This window comes from Rhinolophus hipposideros (genome assembly GCF_964194185.1).
Source record: "Rhinolophus hipposideros genome assembly, chromosome: 3".
Lineage (NCBI taxonomy): Eukaryota > Metazoa > Chordata > Mammalia > Chiroptera > Rhinolophidae > Rhinolophus > Rhinolophus hipposideros.
In genome coordinates this window covers 58204884-58229703 of record NC_138049.1, presented here as the reverse complement: position 1 = coordinate 58229703, position 24820 = coordinate 58204884, and the positions used below count along the sequence as shown (strand labels likewise).

The window sequence follows — 24820 nt, the reverse complement described above, 5'->3', positions numbered from 1 at the left end:
AGTGGGCAGCTTTGGGGCAGGCAAGGGATTTCCTATAACAATGCATTTCACAATATTTGGAATGACAGTTAAAAAAATAGAACAATGTATAATCAAAGTCCTCAGCCACATCGCAGAACCTTGGGGATGCTCGCTCCAACCAACTGCCGTCACCTTTACCTTTACAGTTTTTAAATCCTGAGTCAAGGGCCAAAACAAACAACAAACCAAATAAAGCCATGCCAGTCTCACTTTGTTTTCTGCCAAAGTTAGGTTTTGTCAAGAAAGGGTATAACCAATTAACAGTCTGCCCAGAAGCCTTTGCGGTAGATGATTGAGGGGAAGGACTCCTGCTTGCTGATCCACATCTTCTGGAAGATGGACTGTGAGGCCAGGATGGAGCCACAGATCCACACGGAGTACCCAGGAGTACTGGCGCTCAGGGGCGCAATATCTTGATCTTTATGGTGCTAGGGGCCAGGGCGGTGATCTCCTTCTGCATCCTGTCAGGGATGCTTGAGTCCACGGTGGTCCCACCAGACAGCATTGTGTGGCATAGAGGTCCTTGCAGATGGCGACATCACAGTTCATGATGGAGTTAAAGGTAGTTTCGTGGATGTCACAGAATTCCGAGCCCAGGAAGGACAGGAAGGAAGGCTGGAAGAGAGTCTGGGGCAACAGAACAGCTCATTGTAAATGGTGATAACCTATCCATCAGGCAGCTCATAGCTGTTCTCCAGGGAGGAACTGGAGGCCCCAGTGGCCATCTGCTCCAAGTCCAGGGTGACGCAGCACAGCTTCTCCTTAATGTCACCCACATTGTCCTGCTCAGCGGTGGTGGTGAAGTTGTAGCTGCATTCTGTGAGTATCTTCATGAGGTTTTTCGTCAGGTCCCCGCCAGCCAGGTCCAGAGGTAGGATGGCATGGGGCAGGGCGTACCTTCTGATATGGGCACAGTGTGGGTGACCCCATCACCAGAGTCCATCACTATGCCAGTGGTATGGCCAGAGGCGTATAGAGACAGCATGGCCTGGATGGCCACGTACATGGCTGAGGTGTTGAAGGTCACAAACATCATCTGGGTCATCTTCTCATGGTTGGCCTTGGGATTCAGAAGGGTATAGGTCAGCAGCATGGGGTACTTCTTAGGGTCCACAGGTGGCTCATTGTAGAAGGTGTGGTGCCAGATCTTTTCCATGTTGTCCCAGTTGGTGACGATGCTGTACTTCAGGGTCAGAATATCCCTCTTGCTCTGAGCCTCATTGCCCACATACGAGTCCTCTGACCCATGTCCACTATTACATGTCCTGGTGCTGGGGTGCACCACAATGGAGGGAAAGATGGTCAGGGGGCATTGTGGCAGGCAAAACCAGCCTTGCACATGCTGGAGCCGTTGTCTACCACAAGGGCAGTGATAGCATTAGCCAAGGTGAGCTGGAGACGGTGTAGACTGGTGGCAGTGGTGGAACAACAAAGGTGAGAGGCCAATGTTCGCGGTCGGATGTGATCTCGTCAGTGCATTTACTCTTAACAGAAGAAATTGCGTTCTGTTTGAGATAATTGTAATAGCCATGTTTCTAGTTTCGGTATTGATGACTTGGCTTCCTTTCATGTACCCTACTCCAGTCCTCATCCTTGTTTACCACCTTAGGTGTATCATTCCCCTTCAGGAGGGCATGTGATTCATATTGTACAATCTGATTATATTAAACTCATCTTCATTTCTTGCCTACATTACAAGGAGCTTTGTCTTCCTACCATAACCACCAAAAAGGGTCCTGCTCACAGTTCTAACTCTCTCTCTGCCTGATCACCTTGCCTCAGTGCTGCCCTCTGGCCCTGTAGGGTGTGCCGTGTCTCTTGTTTCCAGGGCCCCATAAATATAATAAAATGTCTCCTTCATGACAGTTATTTCCACTCTGCATGTCTTAAAATACATGATTAATACAAATTTTAGGTACCTTTAAAATTATAATGGTATAAGTAAAGGTTACATTATTCTTGTACGTAGTACTATATAAAGGCCCATATACATCACACGGTTTGCACATACTCTGTGCTTATGAAAAAGTTTGCATCCCATAATGAAAACAAAGGGGTAGGTTTAACATTTTGTATTTTACTTTATATATTAAACTCAGTGTTGGTGAACCTTTCATTGTGGGAAGAAATAACAGGCAGCTATTTTTAATTGTCTCCTCAGTCCTCTCTACCTTTACTTAAGTTGATATACTTACCTAAATTTCTCCAAGAAATATCTAGTTCACTTGGCAAAAATTGCCTTAAATTCTCTACATACTTACTTTTTCTACATCCATCCATACTTTTTACATTAATGTGAGGTGCACCTAGCTAGACACAGAGTTCCTCATTCTGCCCAAGATTAAATCTCTACTTTTTCATAATGCTTGGCTGTTAGTTAATTCTTTCTCCTTTAGCTTTAAACATCTCACTGTATGTGTGAATTTATTTTAAGAAACTAGATTAAACTTCACATACATGCAAATTATGTCAAATATATTACACCTTTAAAAATATGTATTTGATGCATACAAAATAATTTTTCATGAAGGTTCATTTTGAATTTTGTAAAGGAATATGAGCATATTTATTCATATTAATAGGTTTCCTATTTAATCATTTATGAAGTGCTTATTTTTGTATTTTACTCATTTTTGTTTGTTTGTTTTGTTGTTGTTTTTCTTTTTCTATTTTTTTGTTCCTTTGATAGGTGGAACAATCAAACTCATTTTATATTTTTGGATACTTGTCCTTTTTTAGTTAAAATACATAGCAAATAATTTCCCCTAGTTTACAGCTTGTTTTCGACACTTGTTGCTCAGTTCTTAATTTGCAGAGAGAACACAAATCTTTTTAATGATTGGCACATTTTGTATTTTGTCTCAGAAATTTTCCATACTTTAAGTTCATAAAAATATTTATTCTGAGTTCATAAAATATTCGTTTTTTTCACATTTAAGACAGAAATCCACTTATATTTGATTTTTGGTACTATTTAAGAAAATGAACCATTTTTGTTATTTTTTTTTTTTTGTCATTACAATCAATTATATTAGCACCCTTTAGAGATTAAGTCATTCTTAGAACACTAATCTTCATCAACACTTTTGTCATATAAAAGTTTTCATATATGCATGAGTCTGTGCCAGGGCTCTATTCTGTTCCATTGATTTATATGCCAGTTTCTTCACCAATATTTCACTTTCTTAACCATAGAGTTATAAACACTTGATGTATTATGGACATGTTCATTCTTCCTTGTTCAACTTTGCAGGAGTATTAGAATATTTTTATCCAACATCTATTGAGTTTTCCTACCCACTGACTTAGAATGTCACTATTTTTATGAAGGCCATTTATATGTTTTATGAAGTTTTATAATTTTTTTATAAAGGGCTATTATGCAATTTTTAAAGTTAATTCAATGTATTTTAAATTTTGGTGCTGTCAGAACATCATTTTTAACTTTAACGTCCTAAATAATTTGGATTTATTATATATTAGATTAATGTGACAGTCTCAATAAACCCTCTTATTGATTCTAATATTTTTCCTAAATATGTTACTGTGTTTTTACAGAGATAATTTTATCATCTTTGTATAAAGACATTTATTATAACATTTTTTTCATTATTTGATGAATAGTATGTCTTGTAAAATGTAGGAAATAGAACGTTTGTCTAATTCTGATATTAGAGTTAATATTTTTACTTTTAAAATTTACAGTTTTTGTTTGACATAATTTTTTACAAATATCTTTTATCAGATTAAGAAAAATTCAGCTATGACGTTTGAACTTTTTCAAACATTTTTTGCATCTATTAAGCTGTTTTGTTTGTTTTGTTTATCAAATAATGCATAAATTATATCAATGTTTTCTAATATTGAAGTAATCTGTGTCTCAGTGCTAAAATCAATTTATCATAATGTGTTGCTTTGTATATATTTCTTCATTTAGCTTGATGTAGTATGTTAATAATTTTGTATACCATTTTTATGAATCAGAATATTTTTTTAAATTCTTTCTGACTTTTTTGCTGCACATGATGCTTATAGTAATCATTCATTTTTGAGTATATCAATACTTTGTTTTTTACATAACTGCATGATGTTGCATTTATAAACACACGATATGGAATCAAAGAACTCAGACTAACCCACACAAACTTGAATCAATCTTGATAAAGAAGAACAAAGTTGAAGGACTTGTACTTTCTGATTTCAAAACTTACAATAAAACTCAATAGTCAAAATAGTGGGGGTACTGCCATGACAATGAAGACATGATCCAATGGGATTGAATTGAAAGTTCATAAATAAACCCAGACATTTATTGCTAATTGATTTTTAAGAACAGTGTCAAGATAATTCAATGAAGAAAAAAATACTCTTTTCAAGAAATCATAAAGAAACAATTGGATATCTACATGCAAAGGAAGGAAATCGGAACCCTATCTCACACTGTATGTGAAAATAACTCACAGCAGATCAATAACCTAAATATAAAAGTTAATACTGTAAGATCTTAGAAGAAAATATAGGAATAATCTTGTAATTGACAAGACATTCTTAGATATGACACCAAAGCATGAGCAACAAAAGAAAAAAGATAGATAATTTAATAAGAAATATAAAAATAAATAAATTTTATCAAAATTTGAATGTTTGTGCATTAAAGAACATTATCAAGAAAGTAAAATGGCAACCTACAAAATAGGGAAAGTATTTGTAAATTATATAACATGATATGAGATATCATGTATCTGATAAGAGATATCCAGAATATGAAAAGAACTCCCACTATTCAATAACAACAACAACAAAATTAAAACCCATTAATAAATGAACAAAAGACTTGAGCAGACTTTTTCCAAAAGAAGATATGCAAACAGTCAATACGCACATGAAAATATGTTGGTCGTTGTTATTCGGTAGGGAAATTCAAATCAAAACCACAGTGAGGTACCACCACTTTTGATTATTGACAACAATAATCAAAAACTTGGAAAATAATGAGTGCTAACAAGGATGTGGAGAAATTGTAACCCTCATACGTTGCTGGTGGGAAAATCATACAGCTAAAGTGGAAAATAGTTTGGTGGTTTCTCAAAAAGTTAAACATAAAATTAGCATATTTAACAATTCCACTACTAGGTATATACTTTACAGGAACTCAGGTTCTGTGTTCACAAGTACACAATTGAATATGGTACAGAATTGAACACAAGTACACAAACAATTATTGTACATGTATCAATGCTCATATCAACATTATTCCCAATAGCCATAAGGTGAAAACAACCCACATTTTCAACAATGGATGAATGGAGAAACAAAATGTAACACACACACATAAAGAATAGGATTCTGTCATAGAAAGAAAGACATACTGACACCTGCTACAATGTGGATGAATACGAAAATATGCTAAGTGTAAGAGGACAGACATACACATATCTGTGATTCTATTTATATTACATATCCAGAATAGGTAAATCAATAGATCAAAAAGCAGGTTGATGGTTGCTAGGTAATAGGATAAAGTAGGAATGTGGGTGACTTTAATGGTATGCAATTTTCTTTTGGGGTGATGAAAATGTTTTGGAACTTGATGTAAGTGGTAGTTGTACAATATTGTGACTGTATCACTGAATTATACATTTTAAAATGGTTAATTTTATATTATGAAATTTCACTTCAGTAGAAATAAATTCCCAACCCAGTGTTTTTTCAAGTACTTTATTTCTTTCTACATACCGTGTTTCCCCAAATATAATATAAGACCGGGTCTTATATTAATTTTTGCTTCCAAAGACACACAAAGAAAGAGCTGATGGTCTGGCTAGGTCTTATTTTCAGGGAAACATGGTAGTTATTTTCCCCGTTACAGTCAGGGCTAAGATCAGGACACAGACATTTCCTTAACATGTCCCTTAGTATGGCAGTTTGTTTTTGCTTCCCTAGAGCTCTCATAGTTGATCCTGCTTTACAGTGATTCCAGATTTATATTGATATTTTCATTTGGACAGACCTTCAGGTATTTGCTTGTTCCTCTGCATGGATCCTGTAACAACCTGAGTTTTAGAAAACCAAGCATTATATTTTCTCCTGGCAAAGTGCCAACCTAAGGATTCATCCTTTTAGGTTTTGACCTTTGAAATTGTCTCTAACTTTTTTGCCACCTCTCCTCTGATATATCTCATGTATTTTAAATAGAATTTTAGGTATTTTGTACCAAGTTTTGTTGTTGCTGTTGTTTTTTAGTCTCTCTAGGCTACTAGATTGCCAAAAATTAAGGGTCATACTTCTTTGGCATTTACTTATTCTTCATCTGTTGATGATGAAAATGGTTATTTCCAGGGTTGTAATGATTTTTATTGCAAAATATGGATTTATATTACAAAATCCAGTAAACAGTTTTCTCCCCTCTTCTTTTTACATCTTGGTATCTGAAGATTTGCCTACTCTTTCTTCATCATCAAGAATTTAACTCTTTCCTAACTATCCTTCCATTTGCTGAACACTGACTCTTTTCTTATATCTGTGCTTTTTTTATGCATGCCATTGATTCTGCACTTTGGCTATACATCATAATCACTTGGGAACATTTGAATCATATAGTTGTAAATACTTAATATAAGCTTATTACACCAAAACATATGGTGGCATATCTGTGTATCTTTTTTTTTTTTATATTTTTAATCTCTAAATTGCTTCTGATAAGCAAATCCTCTATACCATCATATATCGTTTTATTTTGATGATATTTATTCCTGGGTAATATTTAGCTCTCTATATACTTCAAATTCAGTAAGTGTAACACTGAACTCATGAACTTTTAACATTACCTATTGTTCTTTCTATATTGTCGGTCTAGTTAATAGCACTACTACCCATTCTGTTATCTAAGAAAATAATTTGGTGGTGTATATACTTATTCTCATGTATTAAATGTACATTATGGCAATTATTGGCCATCATGAAACAATGAGTCAATTTCTAAAGAAATGAATTTTAAAAATTATGAAATTTAAGAATTAGTAATAAAAGAGTTCTTCCAGATTAAAGCTACCAAGTTAAATTGACAAAGGAATAGTCAGGAAAGCCAAGTAAAAAACCAATAGTCTATGCCCAGAGATAATTATTGATCATAGAGTGGGATAACTCCAAGCTGTCGAAAAAAAAAAAGCCTCATCGATTTGTAAAATTTGTTGTAATTGTTTTAGGAGTGTGACCTGAAAATTTAAGACTATGATCGAAGAGAAAGTCCAGTTCTTCCTACTCAAAAACTCATTCATTAAATGGCACTAGAAGTTCTCAGAATTTACCTGCTTAAAACCATCACCTTGCTTTTTTTTTTTAATTTCTATTTTTGTTGTTAGGCTTTCACCACCTTTATGTTGTCCATTATCATATGGATTTCAGAGTCTAAATCCCTGAGCAGGGGATAGTGTATCAGGAGGTGAGGCAGCAATGTCTTTAACAGATTCATTGTTTCCATGTGGGACATCTTTGTAAATTTGGAAGTTTATGATAAAGAATAGAATTTGGTTGAACCAGACTTAGAAGTGATAAAATGTTTCTGTGGACTCTGATAGTGATGGTAAAGATAGAGAGAACAGGTACAGGGGACATGGGATTTACATCTTTTTACTTTCAGCGGTCCGGGTACTTGTTGACAGCCTCTAGCATAGTGAGGTGCACCTCATCTGGATAGCAATTCCTGGTCAAACTCTTCTGGGTATAAATGCTTGGAACTCCACAGTATCTTAGTGGGCCTGTGGGCATCATCAAAATTCCCCACCTGTTCCAGCTGTTTAGGAGTCGACAACTGTGAGGGATCACAGGTACATGGAAGACTAACTACAAAGCAATCTATTAGCCTTAAGATTGTGTTTCTGTGTGTAGAAGCACAGTAAGAATTACATTGCCCAAAGTGTAGCCTTTGTGCTAAGTCACATGTTTTAGCTCAGTTCACCAAAGTTACTTACTGACATTTCTGGTACAAAAACAACAACAAAAACAAACAAACAAACAAACAAACAAACAAGCAGCAACAACAACAACAAAACATTAATAATAATAAAAAATACTCTTTTATTACTCTTTGTCTATCTCCATCCAGGAATATATTGGGGCAGGGTGATGAATTTGCCAAGACATGATTAAAATATTCTTATCTCCCTGCATAATCTCAATTCTTCCTATTTTCTCACCTCTAAGAAATATAACCAACTAGAATTAGTAACCAACCATCCTGCAAAATGGGGTGATATACTCTATTTCCTAGAAAATAAGACCGGGTCTTATATAAATTTTTGCTCCAAAAGACACATTAGGGTTTATTTTCAGGGGACGTCTGATATTTTTCATGTACAACAATGTATATTTATTCAAATACAGTCATGTTATTTTCTTCTGGAACATCGTCATAATGTACAAAATGCATCTGTCTGGCTGACAATCTTAACTGGGGTTTATTTTTGGTGTAGGTCGTATTTTCGGGGAAATACGGTAGGAGTCTAAAATAACCTCCATATGTCAGATGTGAAAGTGAGGGTTGATAGCAGTCCCACAATAGACTATATAAAAGAAGAACATATGACCTTGGGGGATTGAGAAGAAAATTATTTTTTTGTGATATGGGATCTGTTACTTTTACAGAACTGTAAATGTACATTTACCATTATTGACAATGTATGTTCATTATGAGTTTCAGTGTTACTACATATTTTGTCCATGCTCTCAGGGATAGAAACAAGTTCTGTTTATTTCACAATCGAATGTGTAGGATATTTGGAAGGGTATTATATATGACTTCAGTCATAGCTAATTATCAATTTAGTTCATCATCACAGTCAGAGTATTAGGGTTTATGTACAGTAGAGAAGTAGTAGATGGAACTGACTGACCCTCTGAGAATTATAGCAAGAGGACACATAGAAATTGGATACACTGATAGGTGAAAGTTGAAACAAATTTTGTTGAGTTTTAAAAGCATTAGCAGTCAAAACAAGCTGTGTTTCATTTTATTGAATGCTTCTTTTCACAAGTAATTATTAAAAATTATGATTTAATTATCTCAGTGTTCAATGGATCACTGTGTTTCCAGTATTTATCTTTACTATATATACTAAATTTAATGAATCTGTGTAAACAACTGTTATTTTTTCTCAAGAAACAAATTTTAAGGACATTTTAATACAACTGGACATGAATATAGATTCTAATAATAAACCAAAGGAAAAGCTCATTTTAAATTGTGTATTTCTTGCACTTGAATTATCTCATGTACTTAAATGTTAAACATGTTAAGATGTTATTAACATGCCAATTAATGCTTTTCCATCAATAGAAAGCAAATAGCCTCCTTTCCCCACTATTTGTAAAATAAACACTAAAAATAAATATATCTTATGCAAATATATCTGAATTAAATCTAAGTACATACAGCAAAGCATTGACAAAAGTATCTTCCCAATTTCTAGCACAAAATTGTAGCCACAGTGTTGTCTGGAATCCAAAGCTTGTAAGAATTTAAGAATCCACAGGTGATCTAACCTGAAAATTTTCTTCTAGTTATGTATAACATCTTTGTGTGCAATTAAAGAGTTACTCCCTGTCTACTTTGTTCTTCTCACCCCTCCCCGTATCATAATGAACATTTTCTACAATTTTCAGCATATTTTTTGCAATTTTAGAATGGTTTAGAATGGTTTAGAATGGTTTAGACTTACTTGCTAAGGTAGTGCATAGAGTTACCACATATCACACTTCCAAATTTCCCTTCTATGAACTTCTAACACTTATGTGGGAAACCTGTCACAATGAAGAATATTAACACATTCTTATTAACTAAACCCAAACTTTATTAATATTTTCTTAGTTTCGCCTAATATTCATACTCTTTCCTAGGATCTCATTCAGGATACCACATTATCCATAGTCACATTAGGCTCCTTTTAGATGTGACAGTTTTTGACAGTTTTGATGACTTTGACAATTTTGAGGAGGGCTGGTCAGATATTTTGTAGAATGACCTTTATTGAGAATTATCTGTTGTTTTCCTTGTAATACTGGGGCTATGTATTTGCGGTTTTTTGGAGGAGGAAAACCACAGAGGTAAAGTGTCAATTTTATCACATCATACCAAGGATATATACTGTCAACATAACATAATTGTTGACGCTGACTGCTCAGCTGGCTTAGGTAATGTTTGTCAGGTTCTCCACTATAAACTTACTGTTTTCTTAACCCTTTCCAAACATGATTCTTTGGAAGAAAGTCACCACATTTAAGGAATCAAGAGTTTTGCCCTTCCTCCTTGATTGTGGTGTATTTGGAATTTTTCTGCATGGGACATTGATCTAATCCCCTCCATTTATTTATTCAATCAGAGTTTATTTATATCAGTATGCATGATGGAATTTTATTCTATGCTGAGCATAGTCCAGTACTGCTGTTTGTTGTTGTTGCTCAAAACTGTTCCAGTTAGGACATTGGAGGCTCTGTCAGTAGGTTTTTGTGCTCATTTGGCTTAACTCATCCTTGTGTCTTTTGTTTTCTCGTTTGTTTTTTTTTCATTTGTTCATTTATTAGTGCCTTGATTTTGAAATACAAGATCCTCTTGCATATTGGCTGCCCCTGTTCTATAATCAGCCATATCTCCTAGGAGCTTTAATTCCTGTTATTGGAAAATGGTATTAGAAATCAACATTTAGGTGTTAGTAGTAAACTTTTTGCTATTAGTAGTAAACTTTTTACTACAAAAGAAGCCAGAAAATAATTGTCTATATGCATCTATGTCTGTATGCATATAGAATATCTATGATACTATGTTTCTTCGTTATTCAATTGAAGTTAATTACAAATGGTGTATTTAAGACTCTTAAACTCAGAGTTACAGTCCATTTCTTTGTGTGTGTGTGAGGAACAAGGAGTTATATCTAAATATGATATTGAAATGGTAATTAGTTGGAAAGCAAATGGACATTTGACCAACTTAGGATGGAGAGAATGTCTCTTGAGAAATTATATTGACGTTTTCTACTGCTGTATAAAAATTACCATAAACTTACTAGCTTTAAAAAAAAAGCAAAAAACACTCATTTATTATCTCACAGTATTTCCAGATCAGAAATGAAGTCACAGCTGAATAGTTCTCTGTTCAGTGTCTCACAATGCTAATATAAAAGTATTGGCCAAGCTGTGTTTTTATCTGATGCTTGAAATTTTCTTTCTAAGTTCATCTGGTTTGACAAAATTCAGTTTCTTGCAGTTGTATGTCTGAGGTCCCATTTCATTGCCAGCTTTCACCCAGGCACCACTGTTGGCTTTTCGAGGTCACTACTACTCTGTGCCATATAGTTCCTCCAACTTCAAAGTCAGCAAAGGAGAATCTCCCTCATGTTGAATTCCTCTTGAGCTTTATGTCTCCCATCTCCCCCAAGAAAAGTCTACTTTATTTTGTGTTTTCAACTACTTAGATCCAGCCCATTGAAGATAAGCTCCCTTTCTTAAAGGCAAGTATGCCATCTCACAAAATCTAATCATGGGAATGAAATCCATCGTATTCCCAAGTCCCATGGATTATACAAGATGTGTAGACTAGAGACACAAATCTTGGAAACCATCTTAGAATTCTGCCTACCTAGCACAGGTTTGTATTTTGAACATTTAAAAGAGCGTTCTCCAGTTGCAGAAATGGAGACAGTAGGCACTAAGCAGAGAAGACATAGGCAATAGCAAGATATGTAAAGTAAAATTACAAGTTATTTAGTATTAATACAGTAGGAGATTTCCAGTCAGGGCATTTTGGAACATGAAACTGTACATATGTGTTGGCTAGAATTATGAATGACTTCATTTCATTCTAAGCACTCTGAAATTTTTCTATATTTGGTGGAGCATTTTAATCAATGAGTAATGAGGTAAAATTTGTTATATGGATGAAGTAACAGCCGAAGTGATAATTCTGCATGATACCAAGTTACACTCAGAATCAGTAAATAGGCCCAAGCAAGAGTTGACACGGGCCTACAACAAAAAATAATAATAGGGATAAAGAGGCTTGAATAATTAGCTTTGACTGGGGAAATGTTGGTAATAACTTTAGTTGTGTAGGCAACGGAAAGATTGTCCAGGGAAAGGCATGATCAAAGACACAATAGAGGGAAACCTTGGTGTCTATCAGTAGAATTTAAAGTTATTGACTATGGAATCACAAGATATATGTGAAGGTTTGTAGGAGATAAGATTAGGAAGCTGGAAAAGTATCTTGCTGTAAAGTAAGATACTGTAAAGTATCTTGAATGGAAACATGCTGGAAAAAGAAATAATTTATTTGCAATTGAGATTACTAAAGTATTCCACCACTAGTTTTCTTTTTCTTTCTTTTTTTTTTTTTAATTTTTATTGGTTAACAGTGTGTTTCTTCCAGTACCCATCAGCTCCAAGTCAAGTCGTTGTCCTTCAATCTAGTTTTGGAGGTCACAGCTCAGCTACAAGTCTAGTCGCCATTTTCAATCTAGTTTTTTGGGGAGGGAGAGGGGATGGGCATAGCACACTATCCCATGCGGGAGTTGAACCCGCTACCTTGTTGTTAAGAGCTCCCTTGTGCTCTAATCAAATAAGCCATCCAACAACCCACCAGCAGCTCATCGGCAGCTCTTGTCTTCAATCTAGTTGTGAGGGGAGCAGCTCACTGCCCCATGTAGGAATCGAACTGGCAACCCTGTTGTTAAGAGCTCGCACTCTAACCAACTGAGCCATCCAGCCACCCTTTTTCTTTTCTTTTCTTTTTCTTTCTTTCTTTTTTTTTTTTAATGCAGAAACTATGAGAACACAGATACCAAAGATGAGAAATGTAAAAGAAATGCAACAATTGTAGATTTTAAAAGTTTACTTTACTTAGGCTTCAAATGACCAGGATTTAAATGTTTAATCTTTGAACTTTGTAAGTAATCTTGTTCAAATTATGTAAGAAAAATAGTCATGTAACAGTTTCTATCATGAAATTTTGCATACACTGTCTTTAATTCTGGCAAAAATAATGTTAAATATGTATTATTTCGTCTTTGAAACTTACTAGAACCTCTTGCACCATCAATACACTCTTTCTCCCTGCCCACCTAGGGGAAAATGACTGAGGACAAGGAAAGCTATAGGTAAGGAGTGGAATAGTGGGGGGACGAAGACACTACCCTCCTCCATTTTTCCTTTTTCTGTTCCTTTGACTCTGGAGACAGCCATGGATTATGCATAGAGTTGCAAGAAAGCCTTCTCAGGTTTATAAATGATAGGTTTCTATTTGACAGCCATCATGTCAAAACTGAAATAAACTTTATCACTTAATAGAATGAAATATACATCCACCTGGAAAATACGTTTTTATGTTTATTTTTGGATCTAAGATTTCTGTGAATGTATAAGCATCTTGAAGTTTAGCCAGGCTACAGAGATGATCACACATTGTATTGAAATAGCAAAAAATAAACCTGATGTATACAGAATGGAAAGAGAAGTGGGTATATGGAAACTATCCTTTTTATTTTATCCATCTAGATAATTTAATTTTCTTTGTTTTGACATTGTTCGGCTATCTAGATGGATCTACTTATCTGATAATAGTCAAATGTCTATGTTGCTTTATGTTTATATTTAGCTTGAGTCAAGGAAATATTTTTATCTTCTTTACTTTCAAGATATCTCTTTAGGAATCTGAATGAAGAGAGAATTGCCATGGAAAGGTGCAGCAGGGTAGATAGTGAAAAAGGAAGAGGTATGAACATTTCAAAGTTGATTTTAGAATGAACTAACAAGGTATAAAAGAATAAAAACTGCCATAGATATAGAATATAGACCAATTAGTAAGGACCTGTGATCAGCAGAATCACCAGAACTAGATATATAGAGAGAACTCTTTTTATCAGTGCAAGACTTTTCATGAGTACATTGTGTAATCCAACCATGATTATAGACAATACAAATTGACATTCCTCTTATTTTCTAGAATAACCTGTGTTGATTTCACCTTTGATATTGCTGTATATAGTATTTCAAGTAGGTCAGTATTTAAAATTTTAATAAGTTAAGGAAATGGGGTATGGATGGGAAAATAAGGTGAAAATAAGAGATTTTTTTAATAATATGTTCAACGTGTAAAGATTATGCTAAAAACTTATTTATACTTTGCAATTCATAAAGCATATTTGCAAGCGCATTTGATTGTGTCATGATAATTGTCACGGAAATAGAGAGAATGCCCACTATTAATATTTATTGGGTGAGAATTTTATAAGACTTTGGAGAAAATCTTGCTTCTTTCCAGAATAAATAGATATGTACTGAGAACATGTCCCTTGATTTCTGATCCTCAAACTTCCAGAATCTTTTGTTACATGATCTCAATGTAATTTGTCCCTAGGTAGTAGCGGTAGGTGGCAGCCCCCTCTCAGAGTTCCACCCACTCTACTTCCTTCACTTTCTCTTCTCTCGAGTAGTCCTTATCTAGTCTAGAATAGAGAGGAGAAACTGTAAAAGGCTCTTAATTCTAAATTTTAAGCCTGAATTTTTCATGCCTTTGTTTTAGGTATATAAATATTTTCTCTATTTCCTAAACCCAATCTTACAAAGTACAAGACTTACCTTTCAAGATAGTTGTTTGTGACAAGATTTTAAAATTCTCTCAAATGTATAGGAAGGAGAATTCATTAATTACAAATGAACACATTTTAATATTGCCTGACTAAATGAATTTCTTTGAGAGAACAGGGGTAGGGTCACGTAAAAGACAGGGCTGGCAAACAAAAACAGAGGGTAATATTTCAAGATATTATTCCACTACAATAATTTTACAGCTGAGGAAAGTAAGGTTCACGGTAATTATGTTGCATGTGATTATAAAGGCAGCTTGAACTTCCCTTAGTTGCATCTCATCTTTTGATGCAATAATCTGTTTTATCTCACAGAAAAATATACTTGATTGGAGCAATATGAAATTTATGTTCTTCTTTTGAAAACTAAATTTTGATTAGATGGAGATGAAAAGATCTTTGTAGGGCAATGGCTGGTATGACTAGGTACACTGAGAAGGGTGTTACAGCTTGACCATTGGGAAGTTATAAATGGCAAGTGGTATTCTGAGAGGAGGGCAAACAAGGAAACTGGATAAATGGAGTTTTATATACAATAGTATTCATATCCCAGAAGTTGTAAGTAATTTGATCATAGGATACATTTGAGGTGGTAAAAAGGAAAAGAAGAGAAGGATTGGTGAATGTTGTGTAAAATGAGGCTTGTACATATATAGTTCAAGAATAATCTTGTATTATTACTCATTTCAAAGGCAAAGGATTTATGATTTCAAGAGACACACAAAAACATGATTAAATCTGTGATTTGGAAAGAGAATGACTGATGGCAGAAAGTTGAACTAAAATTTCTTGATAGAGCAGTTAGGAAACAACTGGAGTATTCCAAGTGATGGTTTATAGTTGAAATAATTTAAGGCAAGTAGTGTTATGAAGCAAAAAGGCATATCAAGATATATTTAGTAGGAAGAATCAACAGAGTGTAATGGATGATGGTCTGAGAGATTGTGTGTGAACACATTTGATATCTGGTAAATCCAGCTATTCAATAAATGTCCAGTCTCCCGTTTCTTGCAACCTGTGTTGGATTGCCTCTAACATGATTGTACCTCAGCTCCATCTGCCACAGTAGTTGTGTCAGTATAGCTCCTAAAGTAACTGGAATGTGATTTGAAGAGCTGTCATTATGTAAAAATCCAAGAAGAAGAAAACAATATCCATATATACATTTGCCTATATGACCACTTGTTTATATACAAATGTTTAATTTCATACATTTACACAAATAAATTTGGGCATTAGATTAGATTACCCAAAATGTGGATGTTATATCTGTAAATTTAGAAAGTCAGAAAACCATTATGGTATCAAATTAGTGTGCAATTAATATGTGCAAAGCAAAGGATTGGTAAATCTTGCTACTTCCTATAGTTTTACGCTTTGCAAGTTAAAAGCAGAATAGTGTTTATACTAGTAAACGCTAACATCCAATGAGCAAAATCAGTCAAGTTCCTTTGCTGTTTCTCATCCCTACTATTCATTTTGCACATTTTTTTTCAACTGGATAGATAGTAGTTTTAATGGATTAAGTTGATAAGTGCTATCAAGACACTGAAAGCAATTTAAATAAGAAAGAAAATAGAAGGGGAAGGAAAGAAGTATTAGTCCACTTAGAGTTAAATATGAACCACCAATTTCACTCACCCCCATGTGTGGTGTTGAACCCAGTGTAATTTCAAATGTCCTTTGCGTATCTGTAAATACAGTTGGTAGTTCCACTTCACTTGTGTTCTTACTCTTTAGTCATAATATTAATTCAATTGAAAAAACATGTTTATCTCAATAAACAGATAAACCTGTTTATATCTATATAAATAGAATGTGACAGTTACCAAACTGGTACCAGTTAATGTAAAGTAACAAATATCATGATGGTGTTAATAAAATAATAAACAAATCATGTGTTAGGTAAATAAAAGTTTCTGTTTTAAAGCTGTGGTTCTCATTATTAACTTTGCATCAGAATCCTATTGGACGTCCCGGCTGGTGGCTCAGGCGATTAGAGCTCCTTGCTCCTAACTCCAAAGGCTGCCGGTTTTATTCCCACATGGGCCAGTGGGCTCTCAACCACAAGGTTACCAGTTCGATTCCTCGACTCCCTCAAGGGATGGTGGGCTGCGCCCCCTGCAACTAGAAAACGGCAACTGGACCTGGAGCTGAGCTGCATCCTCCACAACTAAGACTGAAAGGACAATAATTTGACTTGGAAAAAAGTCCTGGAAGGACTTTGCACACTGTTCTCTAATGAAGTTCTGTTCTCCTCCCAAAAAAAAAGTTATAAAAAAAAATATTAAAATAAATCCTATCAGAATATTTAAAAATACAAATTTCTGGAATTCCTTTATCCAAAATGTTTACAGAGATTACATATAAGTAAGTATAGGCAGTAGCCCTCGTATATGATTTCCTAGATCATAGTTAATCCTAGCCAACTTTGAGTATTACAGTTTTAAAGAAGGATTGCTTCCACTGTTTAGGCCAGAAATTGTTAAAATTGACTTCACATTTGAATGACCCGGGAACTCTGAATACACCAATATCCAGTGCTATTACAATTCCAGTAAGAATCTCTGGGAGTGGAACACAGCATTGGTATTTTTAAGCTCTCAGGTGATTCTAAGGTACAGCTAAGATTGAGAACTATAGAGTAAAATTTTATTAAATGAAACTACGGTGGACGCAAATCCTCCAAACTGTAGCTAGTATTTGAATGCTTTTTATAGAATTATCTAAATATAAAGGACATTGCCTAGTAATAATCTCTGAATTAAGTTTAAAAATTACTAATGTGATTTGCAATATGACTGCTATATTTGAAGAATGAGTATGATATGTTTAATATTTGTTGTTCTGTGACTTTTACTTGATCTTCAACTACCATGATCTCCCTGTCATTCATGACCAAATTATTTCTGATACGTTGATTATTTTTAAACCTGAATTTGTCATCTACTTTGGTTTCTTGTCACCAGTAAAAATCTAGAGCAGCTTTAGTATAAGGAATTGGAAAGATAGTGTCTCAAATTAATGTTAATCAACTTTGAATAGAATTCCATATTCATTATGATTTAGGAATATGTGACTTTGAGTGACAATTTGATTGTAAAATAGTCCCTTTATTAAGTTCTTTTTATTTATGTATTTATTTTTTTGAGAGTTAAATGATGAAAGTCTTAACTTTTTCCCTAGTGGTAAGATATCTTTCAGCTGAACTGGTGCAACTCTATGCTTATCTCCAGGGATGTCTGCAAGGCTGGTACTAACTTCTGGCCAAGATAAGAATGAGTGGGATGATTAATGATTTTTAATATGCTGTTTAAAGTTAGAATTGTCAGTGATGGCATCCATGGTTGACTTGTTTATTGATGTCTTACAACTGGATTAATTGGTTAAACATCCTAAGTTGTTTACTTGATCAGTGTAGCACAAATGACTCTACTGCAAATCATTGCTTCTAGTGTCCTGAAACCAAAATCTTTTTAAAACATATTGGTAGTTCCTCATGCAGAGCTAAAGGATGTCCTAAGAAAGGACCCGAGGAAGTGTATCTGGAAGTCACAAATATAACAGTGGCAAAAGAAGCCAATGATAAAATAATATATAACATGCTATTCCATTTATATAAAATAAAATTGGAAGCAGGACTAGTCTATGGTTTCAGAAGTCAAGATTAGTCTCATATTAAGGGAGAAAGGAGCAAGTAGTAATTTAGAGAGGCAAGAATGGATAACTAATATGATGATGATTTACAATTTCTTTATCTGAGTGGTTGCTATGAGGGAGAGTTTAAGATACACGTAATTCACTGAACTATACATTTTGGATTTGTGCATTGTTTTGTATGATTTATGTACCTCAATAATAAGTTAACAATGGAGTTAATTACAAATATGCTCTGCACAGTAGGTGAATTCAAAGAAGTATTGCCAATTTTATTAGGTATGAAATGATATTGTAGTTATATAAAAATAAATACATTTAGTTCTAGAAATGCATGATATCTAAAGTATGACATAAAAAGATATGTCTGGCATTTGCTTTAAAATATGTTAACAATGAAAATAAAAAAGATAGAAAAAAGAAATGTGGCAAAATCTTGCTGAAATTGCATGATAGGTATATGGCAGTAAATGGTACTCTTCTATTTATGAGGGTAGATAGTATAATAATACTATTCTATCTGCTTTTAAATATATTTGAATTTTTATAATAAATATTTTTAAAAATCAGTGCCACAATTTTCTAGCCCTCAAACTGACCAAGAATTTATCTCCATCCTTGTGTTTCTTAGCACAGTATATGACACTCCACTCATATAACTAACATATATAATCCTTGATTTCTTCTCCTTCCCTCTCCACACATCTATTCAACTCTAAATCCCTACTGCTTCCACCTTTTTATTACGTAGGAAACCCAACCACCTTTTTACCATGACTACTACCTAAGTTCAAGCCTCCAACAGCTAACCTGGATTGATCCAATGCCCTCATTAACTGGTCTTCTTATGCCCCGTATTTGTCAGCTTCAATCTGTTCTCCATGCTAGATAGAGCTAGAGGCCTCAAAGCACAAATTTAATCACATACCTATCTTCATTAAAATACCTTAGTGGCTCCCCTACTGGACATAGGATAATACCCTGGCAAGTATTTAGGTGCTCAATTGATATTTATAGAACAAATCAACATATTATATTAAAAATTTTCCTTAATCAAAGTGGGGACTCACAAGGGGTACTAGGTTGTACCCCACAAACCTGTGGGGTGTTTAATAACCCTTTAAAATTGGAATTGCCTGTTGGAATTTCCTATACCCTCCTGCATTTTCAGTTATATATGTATACATTTATTTGAAAAGCAAATAGTGCTCTCTGGTAGCCTAATTAACTAACTAACTAACTAACTAACTAACTAACTAACTAACTAACTAACTGAGCAAGCAAGCATTAGCCAAAGAAGCCTCAGAGAAGATCAATAAAGAAGTATGATAATAGCCAAAGATGAGAAGGCCAAAAAAGTAAGATCCTGCAGATAATGAGGTATTGATGTAGGTCAATTCAGGGAAATCTGGGTTTACCACACTGGAGTGAATATGATTTCCACACTCAGTAATATATATATATATATATATATATATATATATATATATATATATATATATATATATATATATATACTTCCAATATACACCAATGAATGGGTTTTTCAGGCCTTTATGTAGTTTTGTGTGCCCTAACTAGGCAGAGGGGTATATATCGGTTGGGATACAGTTGCAAACAGCAGAAAGAAATTTAACATAGGTATATGATATTTATAGAATCTTTAGATGGCCTGTAGGAGCAGGATCAAGACTAATCTAGCCACAGTATCTATGAAGCCTCCACAGATCTATCTCATTGAAACTTCTAGCTCTGCCACAATAAATCAGTTAGGAAATCAGGAAGCTGACATGTAATTTAGGCTTGCAATCCACTCCATCAAAATGGATGACCCATGTACTCTTTCACATTCCCATTAAGAACTTCTGCTATGGCTTCCACAAAAAGTGAAGTGCATCCATGATTACACTCCTCAAAAGAGATAGCAGAAGCACAATCATGGCAGTTACCTCATGCTGTTCTACTCATTTCTTCCAAAATATGGAAAGACAGATATAATTAGAATAATCTATATCTAGATTGGAATAGTAACTGTTAGGAGAGCTGGGAGGTAGAGAATTTAGGTATATATTTCAAATCTGAGTTAAGGAGCATGAAGGCATACTACTCGGATTTTGGAATTAATGTTATTCACGATAATCAAAAAAAAACCCTGTCAAGGGCCATGGAGATAGCAGGATAATGGTTGTTTGTTTGTTTTTACAGCTTTAATCAATAGCTCCCAAGTAAAGAAAATCATAAATCTGAGGGGAGCTAAAGAAGTAGATACATTTCTGGTTTCCTCGATGAAATCAGTGTCATGCGTCATGATACTTATAGATGAATGGGTAGAAGTTCAGAATTTTATATAATTACATAAAAGGATTTTATAAAATATGAAGGCATGTATATAACTAACACCATGTAAATCTGGAGGAAGCATTCTAGAAATGAAATAATTTCATTTATTTTTACATATTTATACTTTAATAATTATTTTTTTCTAAATCAATTATAAATATATTTTGGAAATTGTGTAAATTACAGAAGAAAATCAGTTATTTGTGTATTTTTATGTCTAACCCACTTTGATATATGTTTAGTAAACATATTCTCATGTTAGATTATAATATTTAAGGCTTATTATTGTATTGAAATATTTGTTCCTCATTCTGAGCAAAATAATTTATTTCTTACAGATCACATAGCATGTTTTTAAATAACAGGAAAAAAAGGTTGAACGATGACAGCAACTTGAATTTTATTATTCTATCAATCATTGAGACAAATATACTCATAAAATATGTTCATAAAAGTGTATCTTTTTAATCCATTTTATTCTGGTTTTTTTTTAGATGTCATTGTTGAGGCCAAAAAAAAGTATCATTTTCTTTTTTTTTTTTTTTTTTTTATTAATTAATTTATTTATTAGTTTCAGGTGTACAAAACAAGGTAATACTTAGACGTTCATCATTTATATCCCTCATACTGTGAACCCCCCTCCCCCCATCCACTATCCCTCCGACCTCACACTGAACCATCACATTATATATATAAAATTATAGTTGGCATTCATTAATCTTCATTTATCTTATAGAAATATTTTTAAATATGGATAGGTAGGCATGTTTTGCTTGCTGTTCTCTTCTATGTGATTTCATTAGTTAGATTACTATCAACTTGGAAAACACTCAATATTGTACAGAAATTGAGTCACCAGAATAATATTGAAGCTTTTGCTTTTGGACTGAACTTTTTTAAGCATACAAAATTGCTTAATAGTAAAAGATAGCTTTTTATTAGATATATTTGAATGCAGGAAGCAAATTAATAGACTATATTTGTTTTTCCAATTAGCATTTACAATTTCCCAGACAAGTCTAAAATCAATCACTATAAATATTATATGACATTCAAGTTTAAGGCATGGCCTCTATCATGATAATGACATTTACTACAGAAATTTTAAAACAAACTTCTGTAGCAGCCAAGATGAGTAAAAGCATAATCATTTTGATGTTTTACATGAAAAACAGGTTTTAAAATATTGGCTGAATTGAATCATTTCAGATTGCCTACCACCTGTCATTGCTTTTTCTAAACTAAAAGCATCTGTTACTTTATATGTGAAACTTCTGCTATTGCGAATCAAACTTCTTCTACAAATGACTTTGAGGCCCATTAGCTCATAGTGCAATGGTTCATGTGTTGAAGGTCCAATGAAGTCCATAAAGAAGATGGTGATTTTGTGTTAAAGTTTGATTAAACTGGGGAAAATATGTGGATTGAAGATGGATGGTTTGTTATGGGTCACTACCACAGTCCTGTTGCTCTGTTTATCTTTGTTTCAAGCTTACCCTAAATCAAGATAACTAGCAGAAATATATAACAGAAAATATAAAGAAAGAACATTGAATCACAGTATTAGCTTCAGATGAGTATCGATCCCTGGCCTGCATTCTGAGATAAATGGAAAATCAAAAAAAGTAAACTTCTTTTTTTTTTTTTTTGAATTATCTTGGATCAACTCCTTGGTGCTTTGGTGTCAGCCAGGATTACTTCTGGACAGAAGAAGCAGAAGTGAATTCATATCTAATTCCAGCTTCCCTGGTGGCATCGGGACCATTGACTTGCCTTTTGGTTTAATATATTTATTCCTCTAAGTGATTCAGCTATGTTCAAGTTTGAATTTTCTAGATTTATTTTTTTAATTTTTGTCATCAAGTTTCATTTTCTGCTCCTTAATTTGGAAAATTAATTGAGAATTTTGAAAACTTTAGGTTTTCAATTTTTAATTATTACATGCATGCTTAACCTAAAATTTTCAAACAATATTAAATCCATATGAGTCCAATTCTTCTTTGATCACTCCTCTTTGCAGAAGTAATGACTATTAACAGTTTAGTGTGCATCCTTCCAAATTATTTTTTCCCCTGAGAATATACAAAGCTAGCTTATGAGATATTACATATATAAGCTTTGTTCTGTGGCTAAAAAAAAAAAAAGTTAAATGTTTTCATTTAAATCATTTTTTGGCTGAATGAACTCTATAAATCTGTATTTTTCTTAGGAACTCTAGATGAAGGGCTTGTAGAAATATCATAGATACCATAAGTGGAGAGATACCCACAGTTATAGGCTGTGGATAAATTTGCTAAGGTTGCAGCCTTCAGAAAGTATTTTTCAGTTGGATGAAATACATCAAGAGGTATTACATACCTCTCATCATCTTAGAAAATAAAATAATGCTGACTTTTTCTTTCTAAATAAAAATTGCCACTTGTTACTTGGATCAAACTTCTAAGTAAGCTGTTTTGTTGTTGTTTGTTTGTTTGCTTGTTTGTTTCCTGATGAATAAGGGGCATTTTTCCAGAGAAAAATTCCAAATGTATTCACACATCTTGAATACATATACAGACACTCATACATACACATACTAATAAGAATGAAACTTCTGTTCTCATTCATGCATTACTCATGCAACAGGAAATACTAAAATTTCATGAGAATGTTTCCTGACCAAATCATTTTTTGATAGATGATATTAAGCTTCCCTATTTCCTGGGTTATTCTGTCATATTCCATGATCACTTTTTCATTCCTGGCTTATCAAACAAAACAACAGAAAAAAAATAAAAATGAAAAAACAACAAGAACCAAAAGTTGCTATTGTTACAGTATATTTTCAGGATACTGGAACTGAATACATCTTTTTGTTATAGGGTCGGTAAGGTAGCAAACTCTATCAGAAGCACACCAGTGCTGCCTGGGCACTCAGTGATGGCCAGATCCATGAAAATTCAGGGACAGAAAAGAACATATCTGGAAGAAATAAAGCATCCAAAATTGTTACTGAATCTTTGTCAAATGAATATCTCATTAGGATTCATGATTTGAGATGTTCTAAGAACCTCTCCCAATAAAGAATGTCCAAGATTCTGTATAAAATATTCTTAAAACCCACTTTAAAATTCAAGTCTGATTGGCAAGAGAAGCGTTGATAATCCTGGAGTACACATTTTTTAAAAGGATACATCTAAGTTTTAAGACAATTGAAACTAAATTATGCCCTTTATTCCAGCACCACCAGGTTTTAGTATGCCAGGCACCCAAGACTCTCAGCCTACCCCACCTCTTCAAATCTCATCGCTGTAGGCATTTTATATCCTTGATTCTAACTCAATTTTCTAACTTCTGAAATACTTCTGTAGTTTCGTAAACATATAATCAAACTGTGCTCGGATCATTCTTTTACCTTCACTATCAGCCGAGGACTCTGCCTGCCTACAATCTTCTTCAGTAGTGGATATTTTCCCTTTCTCACCTCCCATTCCCCTATGCTGGATGTTGTTGGGTAGTGCCCACCTTTGTTCCTCATTCCCACACTTCCACATCAGTAATGCTCTCTCCTGCCTAAAAACCATGTCACTACACCATCTTTAATGAGTGCTTGTCTGTCACCTTCCACCCATATTCTATATTTCCTATCACAGTCCATCATTATTTAAGCTGCCAAATATCTGGTGCTTCTTTCCCCTCTACGTGCACCCTCAGCAGTATCTTATCCTGGCTAAACCAACTCTCCGGCTACTCTCAGCCTAAAACTATGCATCTCAATTTATTCAAGAAAAATGGAAAGACATGCTCCTACTTTTCACTTTAATTTCATGATTAATCAAAAACAGGCCCATAGAGCTATCTGTTAATTACACTGTATGTGTGTGTGTGTGTGTATATATATATATATATATATATATATATATATATCCCATTCATCTTCCCACTAAATTATACAATTATTTCATACTTGTTTTCTTCTCAAATCTCTAACACCTTCTTCCCCCCATCCTCATCCTCGGTTTGATTTTTTTTTTATATATTTCATGTAGACAACTAAAACAATCTCAGGTACCTAGTACCTCATCTACCATCTACCTGCATGCATCTCTTTTACCCTGCCTTCTACTTTGTTGCAATGAATGAGTTATCTCTGCTCTCACATAAGGTTGCTCTCCGGACTTGTGTTTTCA

At 33.9% G+C, this 24820-nt stretch overlaps 1 pseudogene across 1 annotated transcript; it reads right to left on the bottom strand.

Annotated features, from left to right (window-relative positions):
• Positions 1–278: 278 nt before the first annotated feature.
• On the bottom strand, positions 279–1269 carry LOC308494285 (actin, cytoplasmic 1-like; annotated as a pseudogene). Its single transcript has one exon. The product of its transcript is annotated as an actin, cytoplasmic 1-like (transcript).
• Positions 1270–24820: the final 23551 nt, after the last annotated feature.